The sequence below is a fragment of the Pseudophryne corroboree genome, chromosome 5 (genome assembly GCF_028390025.1).
Source record: "Pseudophryne corroboree isolate aPseCor3 chromosome 5, aPseCor3.hap2, whole genome shotgun sequence".
Taxonomy (NCBI): Eukaryota; Metazoa; Chordata; class Amphibia; order Anura; family Myobatrachidae; genus Pseudophryne; species Pseudophryne corroboree.
The window spans coordinates 522,302,127-522,318,771 of NC_086448.1; the positions used below are offsets into that span (position 1 = coordinate 522,302,127).

A 16,645-nucleotide genomic window follows, 5' to 3' on the forward strand; every position below is an offset into this window, starting at 1 on the left:
GTCAATAACAATATATACAATATAATACGACATTATTATATTTTCTCCTTTCAGATGAATTCTATAGACATTGGTATGATAATTACTTATCTCTTTTCACCAGAGAATTACAATGAGGGTTGTCTTCTCTAACCTGTTGTTATTCTTATCTGGGTTTCCGCATGTTCAAGAGCAGAAATGCAGTCATCCCCTGGTAATTATGAGTAAAGGCTACATTTATCAACGTTACTTATTGCTGCCGATATATTTTGTTTAGTAGCATAGTGATACTAATATCACCGGTATTTACCATAACTTACCTATCCGGCAATTTCCCACAGTGCCCCTCTCTTTTGTGGCTTCCTCTGCTGTGATGCCAGCATGGTTGGCAAAAGCTGCTGGTGATAGGTTGCTGACTACTGCGTGATGGCCATATGCACATTTGATCTGAGCATGTACAGGTGGAGGGCTTAGGTGAAGCAGGAATGGCTTCTGCTGGGTCCCCATTTCCAGCAATGGGGACCATACCGCTCATGCCATCTGAAGAAATTACCGCTGTTTGCTATATAATGAATTTACTGTAGTTTGCTAAATACTAAACAAAATACTTAGTGACTAATAAAGGCGTTATGACTCCTTCTTAAATGAATCCCTAAGTATGAGACAGATTTTCATGAAGCAATCCCTAGGCAGGTCACAAATGTTAGTAATTGGGGATCTTAATATATTAAATACGTGATCTGTACATTCATATTGTCAGCTGTGACCTGAGATGACTTTTAAATACAGTTTGCCATGAAACTCATGTACTTGGTCCGTCATCTTCAGATGGCATTAACCTGCTTACCTTAACGGAATAGCCTAGAAGGACCTTCCAATCACCATTGCAACTTTTCTGATGTGCATATTGGTGATCGCATCCAAACCTTACACCATCACTTTACTTCTTACTGATCTTTGGGAATAGTTTTTATCAGCGCCTGTGTCCTGGTGACTGCATGATGATACTACCAAAAATGTAGTCCTTATTGCCTTTATACACTGTATAGTGATAAGGGATACTAATTTTCAGCCAGATCGCAATTATTTACAAATATACCCCCAAAGCACCGGGTGATGTCGGTAGGATTTAGTACCAAAGGTAGACAGTAGGCACAGGGCCTAATTCAGACCTGATCGCAGCATCAAATTTGTTAACTAATGGGCAAAACCATGTGCACTGCAGGTGGGGCAGATATAACATGTGCAGAGAGAGTTAGATTTGGGTGGGTTACATTGTTTCTGTGCAGGGTAAATACTGACTGCTTTATTTTTACACTGCAATTTAGATTTCAGTTTGAACATACCCCACCCAAATCTAATTCTCTCTGTACATGTTATATCTGCCCCCAGGGCCGGATTAAGGCTAGTGGGGGCTCAGACAACAAATGTGTGGGGGCCCCCACCAATAAAATCGACTCGGCACCACTATGTTTGCCCCTTAGCAAAGAGAGAGAGACAGAGAGGAACGAGAGAGAGAGGGATAGCGAAAGAGGGTGTCAGTGAGAGAGAGAATGGCAGAGATAGAGAGAGGGTGGCAAGAGTCAAAGAGGCACAGAGAGAAAGTCAGGGTGAGAGAGAGCAAGAGAGAAAGAGATTGTGTCAGATAGAGAGAGAAACAGAGAGAGACAGAGAAGGTGTCATGGAGAGAGAGAGGTTGGCGAGCAGGAGAGAGGGGGGTGTCAGAGAGAGAGACACAGAGAGTTTGAGTGAGAGAGGGGAGCAGGGGAGAGAGGGTGTCAGGGAGAAAGAGACAGAACGAGAGGGAGAAACAAAGTGTCAGAAAGTGACAGAGGAATACAGCAGGAGAAACCTTACCTATTAGGCTCAGCAGCATCAGGTCACTGTTGGTGGCGGGCACTTCACTGTGGTAGGCCCCGCCCCCTTCCCCATACACCCACAAATCACTGCATTATGTCCGTGAGGGGGCGTGGCTCACTGTGAAGACGGAGACAAAGCCGTCTCAAGATAAAATCCTCCGTGCGCTGCCGGGACTCGGAGCCGGCCAAGAAGCGTGCAGGGGGGCCGGACTAGCGGGAAGTTTTTTCTGAGTGTGGGGGCCCCCAATGTGTGGGGGCCCTGGATGACCGCCCCGTTCAGCTCTGTCTGCCCTCCTTGCAGTGCATGTGGTTTTGCCCATTAGCTAACAAATTTTCTGTCCATTAGTAAACAGCAGCAATGACAGAGCCACAGTTGGGATAATCCAATCAAGATGTGATGGACACAACAAGTGAGTCTGGTAATAGACTAAAACAGAGTCAACGTACATATACAGGAATTGGCCTAGATGACAAATAAATAGCAGTCAGGAACAAAATTCAAAAGCAGCCGCCGTAGCCCACCCCTGCAACGGTCCAGACGCTCCTGTGTTGTCCGGACCGCGCCCCGCCAACGGCATTCTAATGCCGTTTGCACACCCCCTCCCGCCCCGCGACCACCTCTGCCTGTCAATCAGGCAGAGGCGATTGCAGCCCTGAGATGCTGATAGCATGTCACTGGGCCTCCCAGGGTGCGCACACTGCGCGAGTGCATTCCACAGAGGGCTTCAGACTGCGATCGATGCCGCTGCAGCGATCCAGTCTGAATTACCCCCTATGTTATATCTGCTCCCACAAAAAAGTAATCCAAAATGAATTATAAGAGTAAACCATAAAAGATTTAGTACATGCCAAAACCAACACAATGTGATAATGCATATAAAAAGCAGGGCCTTATGAAATACAATTTTGTCAAGATACCCTGGAATTGAAAGGGTATGAATGGAAGATATCTAAATAACAGAATTGCTAAAGAATTTACATGTGTGGTTCAGGGTTTGCAGTTTTGTTTGTTTTTCAATATATATGACACTGCCAAACAGATAAGGAACACACATCTGCAATCCAAGACACCCATAGAGTGGGAATAGATCCTGTGGTGAGTGCAGCGAGCAACCGAGCCCGCAACAGGGTGAACGCAGCAATATTTGGGAAGAGTGAGGTAATATATTCCATGGATGAGCTATACCATAAGCTAGGCTGATGGACTTACTGAGTTTAGCTATTTACAGCTTGGAGGCATAGCACAAGTTTACTCACAGGTGTAGATACTGAATTGAAGTGTCTATTCTGCGGCATCACCATGTGGTCACTGGGATCGGTATAAGCAGTAGTCTGTGTTATAAGACTCATAGAAGCAGACAAGAACTCTTAGATTACAGGACATTGCCACCATATGTGGAAGAATGTACCCACTATCCCACAGTTGCCACAACATTGATCAGAAGAGTAAGGGTATAGGTGATGTATCTTGTCACTAGTAATGTACCTGTGGGTATATACTTTAAAAGAGGATTCTCTGATACTAATGTTAATGGAGGCCTTAGCAACTCAGTGTCTGATGATTCCCTTGGAGGGTGTTCAGGGGCCAAAGTAGAATGATCAATTGTAGATATAGTACTTCCATTTCCCACTGAGTATATGCAGCGTCTTTTGAAGGGGTCTGGGACTGAGGGTCGACAGCAAAAAGGTTGACACATCTTAGGTCGACGTCAATTGGTCGACACACCTTAGGTCGACATGGACAAAAGGTCGACAGGAACAAGGTCGACATGGAAAAAGGTCGACATGAGTTTTTTATGTTTTTTTTGGTGTAGTTTTCTTCGTAGAGTGACCGGGAACCCCAATTAGTGCACCGCGTCCCCTTGCATGGCTCGCTTCGCTCGCCATGCTTCGGGCATGGTGCCTTCGCTCCGCTACCGCTTCGCTCGGCACAGATTACCGTTCCAATCGTAGTCCACGTGGATCGTTAAGTATGAAAAGGTTCCAAAAAAGAAAAAATTGTGAAAAACTCATGTCGACCTTTTTTCCATGTCGACCTTGTTCATGTCGACCTTTTGTCCATGTCGACCTAAGGTGTGTCGACCAATTGGCATCGACCTAAGGTGTGTCGACCTTTTTGCTGTCGACCTGGAGTCCGGATACCCTTTTGAAGAGTGAGGTCTCTCAAAACACCGGAGAGCAACACTGAATATCTGAAATTACAAATTTGTAAATAGGGATAATGAAGAATGGAGGTAAGACAGCAAAGACCCTGCATGTTGTCAAATGAGACGGGGCAAACCATAGCGGAACATGCAAAAATTGTGTGACCCGGTAGACAGTTATGGGAGGGCCAACCTTTCCATCCGTTTTGGTAAAAGTGGTTGATAGGATATCAGTGAATAATGGATATGTGGATGTCCCGAGCCGCTAATATAATTTGGTTAGAAGGGTGAGCGTATACCAATGCTAGTCTGTGGATCCGCTGTAACAACGGAAGAAACCCAAGTCCCAAATCTGGGGACAAGGCATTTTAAATGTAAACCTATCTCTTCACACCAGTAAGAGAGAGCCATGGCACATTTAGGTCACGTAATAATAATAATAATAATAATAATAATTCTGCAACAGTGGAAGGCCCAGTCTACCATCATTAATTTAATTGGACAAGATTAGTCGACTGTGCCATGGTTTTTTACCACCCAAAAGTTTCTGAACAGAGATTGTAAAGATTGTAGTGTATTTGCCAGTATCTGAACAGGGAGTGTTTTAAAAAGAGCATTAAGTGTACCAATTTACAAAATGTACAAAGAGTTCCAGATCGGTATCTCTTAATGAAGCCTCTGAAGAAGGGGAGTATACTTTGTGTTGATATACTGTAAGTGTGTAAAGTGTTTGGTGACATAAATCCCCAGGTACTGGATCTTGGCATTGAGGGGGTGGGGAGGAGGCGGACGGAGAGCTGCGACCCTAGAAACGGAAGCATGTCACCAAGGGTCTGCATCTCACCATGTAGACTTCGTGGCCTTGCAGCCCCTGCTTCCATTGGCCAGCTGTGCAAGCTGAGGCTTATAGCTGGCCTTCTACACGGAACATCGTGACTGATGGTTGCGATGTTGGATGACAGCTTGCCACACCGGTTGCAGTGCTGGGTTCGCAGCTACATGCAGGAGGCGTCTCTTCTAAACACAACCCTGTCCAAATTATTAAGTCCTTTGTCCACTATTTTCACTCCTCAAATAGCCTCAGTGATCCTAACATTGCTCCACATCCTAGCTCCAATCCATTCAGGGTTACTTGGAATCTTGAAATCTTCCACAAATTGACAGTTATTCTATGCTTAAAATTAACAGCACTATTAATGAGGAAGAACTGAGGCCTTGATGTCGCAGAAGTCCTCTAAAACTCCTGGACTCCTGGGTGTGACTTTCCTGTGTCTTATTATAACACTTTTGCTCCTGTCCTTGTCCCTCATATTCAGCGACAGCACCGTAGTTGGTGACACCTGATGCGGCAAATAGTCACATGCGGTGTATAGCCTAGCATGACAGTCTGTTTGCACTGCTGACTCCTCAGTGACAGGACCTGGGAGCTACACAAGAATGTCACAGTGCTGCACCCAGCTTCCAATCCAATATACATTTTGGTGTCATCCATTGGAAGGAAGACACCTCGGAGCAGTCCGCACCCCACGCATCCCCCAGTGACGACTCTGCTCATATAGTCTCCAACTCTAGCAATATTCTCAAGTGTGAAAAATTTCAAATCAACTTGACTTGCTCCTCTAATAAAGACCCTACTGTACCTCTTGTACCAATTATAGGCTCATTTCCCTGCTAAACACATATGTAAAGCTTTTTTGATAAAATCCTTGTCAACAGACTTAATGCTCATCTGCCTCATTTAGTGGATGCAGATCAGGTCGGGTTTGTTCCATCCAGGCAGGCTCTGGATAACAGTGACGTGCAGTGGGTTGAGGCAGAGCCTTTCCTGTCATACTAACATATATGCCAGAATTTTGACTATATAAAGTATATGAAAAATACAAAGAATATATGATAAATATCTTCTTTGTATTATTCAAATTATTTTTATAGTTAAAACTCTGGAGTATAAAGTCTATGGCAGGTAAGGCAGTGCCTATCTTTTTAGCACATCTCTTCTCAAAACTCACCAAATTTCCAGCAGTATATACTGCTGCACCTGTGTATAATGCCCACATGAACCTTTTGGCTCATATATTGTGTGTAAATGTGGCTCTGGTACTAGCCAGTGCCTCCTGAGCCATTTACCTCACTGCACGTCCCTGCTGGATAACACTAGACACGCAATTGATTTAATCTCACTAATTAACCATCAAGATCTCCCTTCTGTGGTCTTAAGCCTTGCCGCTGAGAAAGCTTTTGACATGCTATCATGGCCCTTCATGTTTCTGACCCTTAAGACCTATGGCAGTTTCTTAAATGCCATAAATGCTTTTTACCATAACCCGTCCTCGTCTGTGTCTACGAACGATCTTCTTTCCTCTATGTTCAGCTTGGGAAATGGAAGTAGACAGGGTTGTCCTCTCCCCGTTGCTTTATGCATTGAGCATTGAGCCTCTAGCAGACAAAATCCGTCTTAACCCAAAAATTGTCTGCATCGGTCACAAACACTAAAAATGTTTGCTGTTCATGGATGATGTCCTTTTGAGGCTTTCCTCCCCTCAAACGTCTCTCCCCAATCTCATGACTAAAAGAGATATGTATAGCTTCCAATCAGGCTGTAAAGTTAACAAATCTAAATCAAAGCCTCTGCCCTTCATCTCCCTCCACATACAGATGTAGCCAACGCAGCATGGATGGCGCGACTAGTGTACCCATAGACTTTTTTGGAGCGAATGCTGCCCGCGACTTGTCGCAGCATGGTATACCCTGCAGCTTGCTGATATGCGTATGCCCGTATGTACACATCACGGCAAGGCTAGATCTGTTCTTAGAAATTACTTGAACCTAATTTTTTATTTATTTGGTGATCTATTGCACTCCATTACTTTGATGTAATGATTACTATGAGTTATGATCAGTTTTTCCATGCTAACTACACCCCCTTACTCCAGGTTTTTAAGGCCGATTTGCAAAGATGGGAACCTCTATGTATCTCGTTGACTGGCAACTTGATTACAATTTGTATCTCGCCCAGGCTGCTGTATCTATTCCATACCCTCCCAGTGAAAATTCCCATCTCCTTCCTTAGAACTGTTCAATCTCTTTGTGGTCGCTTTGTTTGGTATGGTAAGCAACCGAGATGTGGTTTAGCCTGTCTCGCTAAAGCATCTTCTAATGGGGGTTAGGCCTCCCAATATTTGAAAACTGCTATAACGTCACACAACTCAATCATGTCTGATCTTGAATTGGGAGATCCAGTAATAAGAAATGAGTGGATGTTGAGGATCTATTATGCAAAGATCTCAATGCAGGGTCCCTGTCCTGGCTTCCCCATGGCTTTAGACCGGCTTCAGTTTCCGTGTTTCCATGCATCTGATTTACTTTAGCGGTGTGGTACACACTGAATAAATGACTGGATTTAGCCTCGTACCCCTCTCTTTGTAGGTTCTTATTTTCATATTTGGTGGGAAAGTCTGGCTCTGTTTAACTTCTGGAATGATGTTCTAGATTTTATTAACAGAACAACTGGTGTATCCTTTCCCAGAAACCCACTGATGATCTTGCTGGGCAAGCCCATCACAGTATGTGGACAAGCTGGCTTGGCTTATTTGTAAAACAGCTAAACTACAGCTAGCTACAAATTTGAAAGAAAGCTTCTCCACCTTCATTGGTCATGATTACCAATAATATATGGTATGTGGCCTCCATGGAATACCTTACTACAGAGGATCCCAAACTGTGTGCAGTGGCTCCGTGAGGTACAGTACCTTGGGGTACTTGCAGGGGTGCCTTAGATTGGTGGTCTAGGACCAATTCAAATTATTTATGGTCATTGTAATAGGCAAAACCAGTGCTCGTCACCGCCAGTCATAAAATATGTGGACAAACAGAGGCAAATCTTTGCCCTCACCACATAACTGAACCTAAGGATGACATATAAACGCATTTTACTTAATTTAATATTTTTTTCTAACTTTCTCAATAAAAAAAAAACTTATGACCCAAGGGTGCCATGAAAAAAATTCTGATATTCTAGGGCGCCGTGATTAAAAAAAGTTTTGGAACCAGTGCCTTACTAGTCTGTTGCATGACACAGTACACTCATTCCATTGTAACTGGGCTCCATGGTACAGTATGGCAGACATAATAAACCTCTTTCAGGTTAAGGGGGTTATTCAGAGATGACTACAGATCGCTGCATACGCAGCCAGATCTGGGGGCCTCCCAGCACAGGGCAAGGTTGCCCAGCATGTTTGAGGCCACATGCCGATGCGTCCGCAATCTAATTGCGGACGAATCGGAATTAAGGTTGACTCCTGGCAGCGCAGCCTGTCAGATGGGCGGCAGACTTTTTTTTGTTTGGAGGGGTAGTTTGTGACGTCACGCAGCCGCCCCGTAAACAGTACCAGCCTGTCCCCAATGCCACTTCACTGCCCTGAGAATGTCTGCCTCTGTCAATCACATTGCAGTTGCATCCACTGGGGATGCGACCGCAATGTGTGTGGACACGCAGCTAATGCGGCTGGGTCTGAATGACTTCCTAAATGTAATGACTACTTCTTTGCAACAGTTTAGTATTTATATTCTGCCGTCTGCTTATTCTGAGTTTCTCACCTTGATTGGGTGTCTCTGCAGCACCTGACGTGTTTCTTTATGAGTATTAGACTATTGGGCAATTGAATTAACTGCCCCGCAGTTAACTGCCCTGGGTGTCTTGATTCTCAAACAGGTCTCACTGGCAAGAATAAGTTATTTGACCTGGATGTCCAATCAGTTTATTCTCATGAATTTCAACGAGTACAACTTGTCTCAGAGACTCAGACACACACATTAAATGAGATGGAGTAGTAGTGGAATCTTTGTGCTGTGTTCTTAGTCCAGAAACAATTACTGTAAGTGTGAATCCAGACAAAATAACTTTACAAGAAAGAGTAGGAGTATTAGAAAGTGAATAATGAGGCTTCTGCAAATAAACTCCTGGACGAAGCATCTGCCTTAATATTTTTTGCACCAGGATAGTAGATAATGATGCCATGGGGCATGTCTAGGATTCAGATTTTTTGACAGTTCAATATATTGAAGATATTTATGACCATTATATACTGTAATGCCAGTGTCTTCAATTCCTAAATGCTCATATGACTGCAAGTAATTTATGATTGCCCACATCACAGTTGGCAGTGAAAATTTATTGGAAAAGAAAGTACACGGATATAACTTTGAATCAAGTACAGATACCTGAGACAGAATGGCAACATCCCCAACAACTGATGTGCCAACTTTAATGATAAAAGGTACCTCAGAATCTGGGTGATGGAGAACTGGTGCTGAAACAAATGCATGCAGAGTGGAAGGAGGCCATGTAGCAGGATCACAGTAATGGGAGTCACCAACATTGAGATGGTATGAATAAATCTTCTATAATAGTTGGCAAACCCCTAAGAACCTTTGGATGACCTTAAGAATTGTGGGTAAATTCCATTCTATAACAACTCTTACCCTGGCTGAATCCATGGAAAAACCATCTGCAAAGATAATATATCCTAAGAATACCACTTTGGAAAATTCAAACATGTTTTTCTAATTTTACATAAAGTTGATTTTCTCTGAACACCAAATGAACATGATTTTGATTCTGAGAAAGAGAAATAGAGTAAATAAAAATATAATTTACATAAGTGATGACAAACTTGCCCAGGAAATCCTGAAGGACATCACAAGTCCTGAAAACTTGTGCAGATGCTACGCATCCAGAAAAACATGACTCAATACTATACTGTAATTGCCCAGAATTTGTAAAGTTTGTTTTCAGTTCATCTGGGATCATTTCCTAAAGTGGTATGTGGAGGAGTATGATATTTATCTTTGTATGGCACTTTTTGGGCACCTTTATATATTTTTAAAATATAATATACTGCCACGTGCTTGTTTTTCTTCTATCTCTCTATCTCTCTCACTCTCTTTTATATATTGTATATTAAGGTCAACGTGATACATTCAAGATATTGACATCTGACAAGTATAGATATTCATACGCAATAAAAAAGGGATATAGTGCTCATCTGAAAACCTGTCTTTTAGGTCTTCCATATATATTCCAGTGACTGATGGATGCCACAAACGGTCTGTCTGACAGACTAATTAGCGAGAACAGGTGCCCAGTGGAACCTGTTCCTGAACGTGCCTGCTTTAAGGCTGCTTCTGAATGCATAGTGCATACAAAGCATCTCCCAAATCCCTTAATCACTTCACTGGCAAGGTCAGAACACATGCGACGCGCCGCTCCACTGTGTCCCCAAGTTCTGCAGATGTACATAAGATAATATTTAAATATTTAAAAAATACTTTTAACATTTTAAAAAAATAAACAAAAACAATTTATTAACAGTTTTGAAGGCAAAAAAATCAACAGTAAAGTGGCTAAGCATCACCTAAGCCAGAGGTTCCCAAACTGTGTGCCGTGGCTCCCTGGGGTGCCTCAGGACACTTGCAGGGGTGCCTTGGATTGGTGGTCCAGGACCAATCAAAATTATTTCTGGTCAATGTAATAGGCAAAACCAGTGCTGGTGGCTGTCAATCATAAAATATGTGGCCAAACAGAAGCAAATCTTGTTCCTAACCACATAATGGAACCTAAAGATGTCATTTAAACACAATTTTTGATTTAATATTCATTTCAAAATTTCTCGCTAAGACATTTTTGGCCTAGGGGAGCCACGCATAAAATTCTGATACTCTAGGGTGCCATGATTCCAAAAAGTTTGGGAACCACTCACCTAAGCACTTGGGAATTCTGTGTTGCATACTGGGGGCACTGAGCATACTTAGTACAGAGAGCACTGTGTGGCATACTGGGGGCACTATGGATCATAATATTAATAAGGGGGAACTGTGTAGCATACTGGGGGAACTGAAGTATAATATTAATACTGGTAGGCACTGTGTGGCATAATGTTTATACTGGGGGCACTGTGGCATAATATGCATAATTGGGGCACTGTGTGGCATAATGTAATTTATTAGTTAGGGGCCTCCACAAATCAGTTGCCCTGGGACCCGCACAAACCCTAATCTGGCCCTGATAGATACATAAAAGAGAGCAAGTATATAGTATGTTACCACCAAAATAATACTATATCAATAATAGTGCACTGTATCTGGAAAAGTGTGTGTTCAAAAATTATTGTAACAGAAATATTCTTTGACAACACTTTTCAATAATGTCTTTGTTTATTACCTCTCGAATATCTTGTCCTGTCAGTAAGGCATGTCATTAATATTTTATCTTCATAAATCTAATACACAAAATCATCTATATATATAAATGCAAAAGTCCTCACTGACTGACTGACTGACTGACTGACTGACTGACTCATCACTAACTCTCTTACTTCCTGATATGTTAGGAAGCAGAAATTTAACATAGGTGTTCTTCAGGTGGGAAATAGGAAAACTATGTCATTAAAATCTTACTAAACCTCCCCTAAGGGAATGAACAGGGGGTTGACATAACTATGTAATTACTGATGCGTGGCTTGCATTGCATGAACGATAATGGACAATCAGGTAAAAATTTGGATTGCACCTCCAGTGTGTACAATTTAATAAACTACAAAAATGGTCCTGTCACTTTTTACTGTATCTGCTACGGGTGCTCCTTGGGTTAAGCCAAGAACCATGGTTTAATAATTACTAACATTAAGCCGTCTCAAATTTACATCTCTAGAGATTTACCCAATTTTTTACATTAATTTATATTTACAACCGTGAAAATCAGAAACTCCCGTGTGAAGAGCGTGTAGAACTGCTAGTAGTATAGTATTTTCAAACTTTAAGACAGACAGTAACACGATGTAGAGGGGGATGGAGGGGGGCACCTTGAAATCAGATATGGCAGACAAAAGAAAAAAGAGAAGAGGAAAAAGAAGGAAAAAAAAAGTACGTAGGACAGAAGAGTAGAAGGGACCGCTTCAAATGGCAGACAGACAGAAAGTGTTACATTTGAAAGAGGAACTCAGGTGTAAGAACTATGCAAAAAGTATCAGACATAATGTTTTTAAGAGGCATATCATGTGGAACAATATAATCCAAGAGGAAAATGTAGAGGCATAGGAATAGAAAGGAAACAGAAACATAAATATAACTCTACAACCACTTAGGACAAGAGAAGGAAAACCTACACTATATTGAAAGCTAGGAAGATACTCCGGGAGGTGACCTACATGGCCATCACTCATTAGCAGGGTGTTCAATTAGACTAAAATGAGCTGAAACGCTGTTAGATGGGTTGTGGAAGTACTGGGAACCTGGACCAGTAGTAACAAACACATGCCATGAGGACCAGCGGGTCATGGGAGTGGTAGCGGTGCTGGAAACGGGGACTTATTCAGTTTCCATGAGGTAGTGGTGGTGTGTTTTGTGAGTAACGTTTAGTAGAACAGGGGCAGTAGATTGCTTCCATAACTGAGCAAGAGTGGCGCGAGCAGCTATCAATATGTGTCCGAAAACATATCTGCTAGCAGGGGGGGCAAGGGAGGGAAATATATGAAGTAACGCTACAATCAGGTCAGGAGTAAGTTGAGTATGGAAAACCTTATTGATCAAATCAAACACCTCGGACCAGTATTGTGTAATTACTGGGCAGGACCAAAATATGTGATAAATATGTCCTATTGATCCACAGAGTCTCCAGCATTTATTGCTGCAGGTAGGCCAAAACCTGTGTAAACGGTCGGGGGTCAAATACAGTCTGTGGACTAGTTTAACATGCATTTCAGTGTGGTTCAGGCATTGGGACATGGAGTGGGAGGTTAGGAAAACAGTTTGCCATTCCTGTGGTGACAGCGTTCTACCCAGATCCAACTCCCATTTTAACTGAGCATTAGATTTGGAGGGGGATATAGGGGTGTACCAGAATGAGACATCGCCCCTGGATTTATTTAAAGAAAGCCGAGAGAAAAGGACTTGTGAGGTGGAATCTAGAGTTAGTAAAGTGGTAGGGATCTATTTCCACCATGCGCGACATGAAAATAGTGTAAAAGTTCCTGAGCAGGAAGGGAGAATTTCTGTTGGAGTGCTGGGAAGGACAACATGAAAAGTCCATTCAATATATCTCCCAGACACAGTATGCCCAGCTGTCTCCATTTGGAAAGATTTAGATGAGGGATTATCGCTGAGAGGGTGGTAATGGAGACCTGGGCGATACAGCATGCGGGCGACAACAGGACGGCGGGTACATTGTCCCAAGTTTTAAGCGAGGCTTGCGTGGATGGAAGAAGATGTGGAAGGGCAGGTCGGAGCATCTTGTGAATGCGGAAAAGATCCGCAAGGGGGACTGAGCGGGCTTGGGTTTCTTCCAGTCCCGCCCAAGATACTAGAGAATCAGTAGTAAAATAATGTTTAAGGGAAGGTAATAGGGAAGCCTCCTGGTATAGAGAGATGCTGGGTAAATAGAGTCCTCCTAAAGCTCTTGGTAATATCATTCTGGAGTGAGCCAGTAAAGGCGGTTTAGAAGACCAGACATACTTGGTCAATATAGAAGAACAAGTCTGAAGGGCTTTTTTTGGGAAAGTATATGGGATCGTGCGGAACAGGTACATCAGTTTGGGCAGGAGGGACATTTTGAATGCAGCCATACGTCCTAGCCAGGAGACTTTGTATGCCGCCCAGGATTTTGATAAAGCCTCTAATGTAACTAATTGAGGGGAAAGATTATAGGTGAAGACATCGGGAGTGCGAATAGGGATATGGACACCTAAGTATTTTATCAAATTATTCTGCCAGTTATAGGGAAATGAGGATTGGAGGGTTGAAAGAGTGTGGGAGAGGTTAATGGGCAGGGCGTCAGTCTTTGTGATGTTGAGTTTGTAATAGGAGGCTAAGCTAAAGGCATCTAAAATAGAGGTCAGAAGAGGAAGAGTAGTGGAAGGGTCATAAATAAAGAGAAGAACGTCGTCCGCAAAAAGGCTTAATTTATGGCGGGAGGAGCCGAACTGTAGAGCCGGAAAGTGGGGATTATCACGAATTGTAATAGGCAGGGGTTCAATTGACAAAACAAATATCAGGGGGGAAAGGGGGCAGCCCTGTCTGGTGCCATTTGTGATTGGGAAAGGGTCGGATAGAAAACCATTGCTGAACACCCGGGCCGAAGGAGAGCTATATAATGCTAAATTAGAGGATAGGATACGATCCTTAAAGCCAAATCGGAGAAGGACTTCACGCATATAGGACCAATTTAGTCTATCGAAGGCCTTCTCAGCATCCAAGGATAGCAGGAGAAGGCCCTGATCTGTAGAGAGAGAATCAATCAAGTTAAAAACTCTGCGCGTATTGTCCGACGCCTGTCAGCCCGGGACAAAACCAGTCTGATCCGGGTGTACCAGCAATGGCAGAAATCGGTTCACTCGTGACGCAATCAATTTGGCGCAAAGTTTGATATCGGTGTTAAGCAGGGCAATGGGATGGTAGTTGTGTACATAAGCAGGGTCATTGCCGGGTTTGGGTATAGTAACTATTCGTGCTTCTAGAAGTTCTGCCGGTAAAACTCCATGATCAGAGAAACTGTTAAAGAGGGCAGTCAGGTGGGAGGAAAGAACATCAAGGAACGAGGCATAGAAATCAGAGACGAACCCGTCCGGGCCTGGGGCCTTGTTGCGGGGAGAGGACTTAACGGCTGCGGCAACCTCAGCAGGAGTCCATGGGGGCATTAAGGGCGGACAGTTGCTCCTGATTGAGTGTGGGGAAAGAAAGATTGTCCAGAAAAGAAGAGATAGAGAGAGGGGTTGGCTGAGAGGTAGAGGAATGAGACAGTAAATTGTAAAGTTTAGCGTAGTAATGTGCAAAGTGATTTGTGATATCTCTGGGACTGAGGTCCATCCGTTTAGAGGGGGAGTAAATAAATTTGATCCTGTTCCTAGCTTGCTGAGCACAGAGTTTACGGGCTAACATCCTACCAGATTTGTTACCCAGAAGATAGAACTTTTGTCTCAATCTGTTTAAAGCCGCTTGCGTACGGGCAAGAAGCAATTTTTGGAGTTGGCTACGAACATTGGAGAGTTCTTTCTTGAGGTTTCTAGAGGTAGTAGCCATATTGCGTGATTCAAGATCCAATAATTCGGCTTCCAGTTTCGACTGTAACTGGAGGGCTTGTTTCTTGAGGGTGGCACCAGCTTGGATTGCTGCACCACGAGTAACAGCCTTAAAGGTGCACCAGTGGTTAATGACGGAGGTGTCCTGGGGGGAGTTGGTGGCAAGATAAGAGTTTATAGAATCAAGGATCCACGTTTTGGAGAGAGGATTGTTTAAAAGATAGGGAAAGAGACGCCACAGCTCTGTATAATCACACTCGCGATAAAGGAGAGCCTATGCATTATTAGTCACACCATTTAGGTTTCTATTCATGAAGCAGTGAAAAGAGCGGAGAAGTGAGCCAGTGAGTGCTGAGGTATTTATTTATTACCAGTTATTTACAGTATATAGTGCACACTTATTCTGTAGCGCTTTACAGAGAATATTTGGCCATTCACATCAGTCCCTGCGCCAGTGGAGCTAACAATTTAGTGCGACTGAAAATCGTCGCTAGACCTTGTGTGAAACTACATTGGTTTTTGTGAAAGTACGACGCGCGTGCACAGTGCGCACCATACGCATGCACAGAAGTGCAACTTTTTCAACTAAACGCCGCGCTGCGAACGAAAGCAGCTAGCGATCAACTCAGAATGAGGCTTATATTCCCTACCACATTTATATGCACACACATTCATACTAGGGTTAAGTTTGTCAGAAGCCAATTAACCTAGCAGTATATTTTTAGATTGTGGGAGGAAACCGGAGTACCCAGGGGTAAAATTTATAAAGTGCATTGTATAAAATTATACATAGCAGCTGATTGGTTGCCATGGGCAACTTCTCCGCTGGCTCACTTCTCCGCTTTTTTCACTGCTTCGTGAATAGACCCCTTGAATAGACCCCTTAGTGACAATATATAATGGCAAACATTTTTCAGTGAAGAAGCATGGACCGATGGAAGCCTAGCAGGCCTGTTTTATGATGTTCTCTATGGGAGGCTGCACAGAAACAGGAAGGAGAACTACTGGCTGCAGGTGCAGTTACCTGTTTTTCTATCACACAGCAGGAAAACATTGCACAATGATTAATGATACTCATGTAGCACTATCTATTAGCTGTAAAAAATGGGAAATTTAACAGAGTATTCTGATTTCTGAATTTGTTTCCAAGAAACATAAGATATTCCTCTGGTGTATATCTTAAACTGAAAAACAGAGCTACTGTTTTACAATTACACTCTTGATGAGAAGACCGTGTCCTTTGGTTCTTATTATGCAGCCAAAGTCCGAAACCTAATCTAAGCAGCTGGTATTACATAAAAGCAGATGTTTTTTTACATTTGTTTATGTCTTGTACCTTTTTAGCAACATAAATGTGTGGTGCTGTTCATTGTGGAGATAAGATGTGTTTTCTGAAGGCTCAACATGCTATCGTTGGAAGAGGATTAGGGCATACATTTATATCAGTGGCTGGCGATTGGTCACTGATGCTTATTGAGACTTGGAACTTGTCCCTGTATGGTCAAAGTCCATCCCCTTGGATTGTCTATTCCAGTGGTTCTCAAACTTGGTCCTCAGGACCCCACACAGTTCATGTTTTGCAGGTAACCCAGCA

The 16,645-nt window shown here is 43.0% G+C and overlaps 1 protein-coding gene across 2 annotated transcripts in view; it reads left to right on the forward strand.

Annotated features, from left to right (window-relative positions):
• Nucleotides 1–16,645, forward strand: part of BMP6 (bone morphogenetic protein 6) — a 462,814-nt gene that overhangs the window by 396,080 nt on the left and 50,089 nt on the right. The gene's annotated exons all lie outside the window — the stretch shown is intronic.